Raw genomic sequence first — 1,753 nt, 5'->3', positions numbered from 1 at the left:
CATTATCGCTATTGTTGCGGATTGTGAGGCTAACTGAAATGGAGACATTATTAAAAATTTAATCCCTTGATTAAGACTCCTCCCTACACACACACACACAGGTATATATATTCATCCAAACATAGATGTACGAACGAGCACACGGATGAAAGAGATACCGGCCAGTGCTGACCGGCATCAATTGTCCAACAATTAGCGTGACCTTTGACCTTTCAACGAGATTTCCGACGGGTTATAATGAAATTTCGTCCAGAAAGCAAACTGCGCAACAGAATGATTGTAGTTGGTGCATTATTCTGGTCTTGCTCGTAGATTTTTTATCAGCCAAATCCTACACCTACCCTACACATACATACATACATACATACATACATACATACACACATACACGCACATACATACATACATACATATATATATATATATATATATATATATATATATATATATATATATATATATATATATATATATATCCATGTACACAGATATATACATACAAACAGACCCATACGCGCGCGTATATATGTATATGTGTGTGTGTGCGTGTGCGTGCGTGTGTATGTTGTGCGTGTGTGTGTGTGTTGTGTTGTGTGTGTGTGTATGCGTTGTGTGTGTGTGCACTCTTCATTGTTTCAGTTATTGGACTGCAGCCAGCCATGGCCAGGCTGGGTTAGGGTTGTGACGTCAAGGTTCTAGCCGACCATATCGACCTCAGTACTTATTTTAACCTGGTACTCGTTTCATCGATTCTCAAGTTTTCGAACCCCTGTCTTACGGACATAACAGAAATATCATTGCGTTAGAGGCCGGTGGGAACTCACTCACTCACCCACTCACTCACTCACTCACTCACAATCTCTGTCAATTTCTGTCTCCACCTCTCTCTCTCTCGTACAGACACATAAATACGCGTACACACACACACACAAACACACACACACGCATTGTGTGTGGGCTTTTCGGTTTACACCGGTCATTCACTCATTCATTCTCTTTCTGTATGTGTTTCAGTCGTCTTTTTGTCTGTCTGTTTGTGTACACACACACACACACACACACACACACACACGCACACACGCACACACACATACACACACACATATATATATATACATACTTACAGATAATATATATATGTATACGTAAACAAATGCCTTATTTAATTACTGCTAACAATGGTACACAATCGCTAATGAGATCCCTGTTGAAGGACTGAAACCAGTCTAGCTGTTCCCTGTTTTTCTGTCCTGGAAGAAACTTGTAAAAAACTGTCAACTTACTTACATCCATCTATAGACTCAGTATTGGCTAAAAACCCATGGATGTATTGTTCTATAGTACAGTGTAGGAAAATACTTTCGGTGCCACAGCCTGTTTATTCAATGGGATAAAGAGAAAGTCTGCCACTTGTAGATATGTGTGTCAGTTTTTACAGCTCGCTGCACGCATGTGCAAAGGCATGCAACAGCGGAAAACGTTCGTTCTACTTGGCACCGCATGTTATGGTTGAATTTACGCATGAATGCAGTTACATTCGTGCATGTGCATCAATCAACGCTAACCTATTATGATAATCATTATTTCACTTTGTTTTGTTTCTTTTGAATAATGATTGAGGCAAATGACAGATCGTGTTGATCGGGGAGGAGAAAAGTAAATATGATTGAGAGACGAAGAAAATGGTCACATTAAAACGAACGCTAGACTCTATATGTGTATATGTTTGTACATAGATATACGTATATATATA

The sequence above is a fragment of the Octopus bimaculoides genome, chromosome 15 (assembly GCF_001194135.2).
Source record: "Octopus bimaculoides isolate UCB-OBI-ISO-001 chromosome 15, ASM119413v2, whole genome shotgun sequence".
Classification (NCBI taxonomy): Eukaryota; Metazoa; Mollusca; class Cephalopoda; order Octopoda; family Octopodidae; genus Octopus; species Octopus bimaculoides.
The sequence above is the reverse complement of the archived record's forward strand: the minus strand, read 5'-3'. Positions refer to the sequence as shown.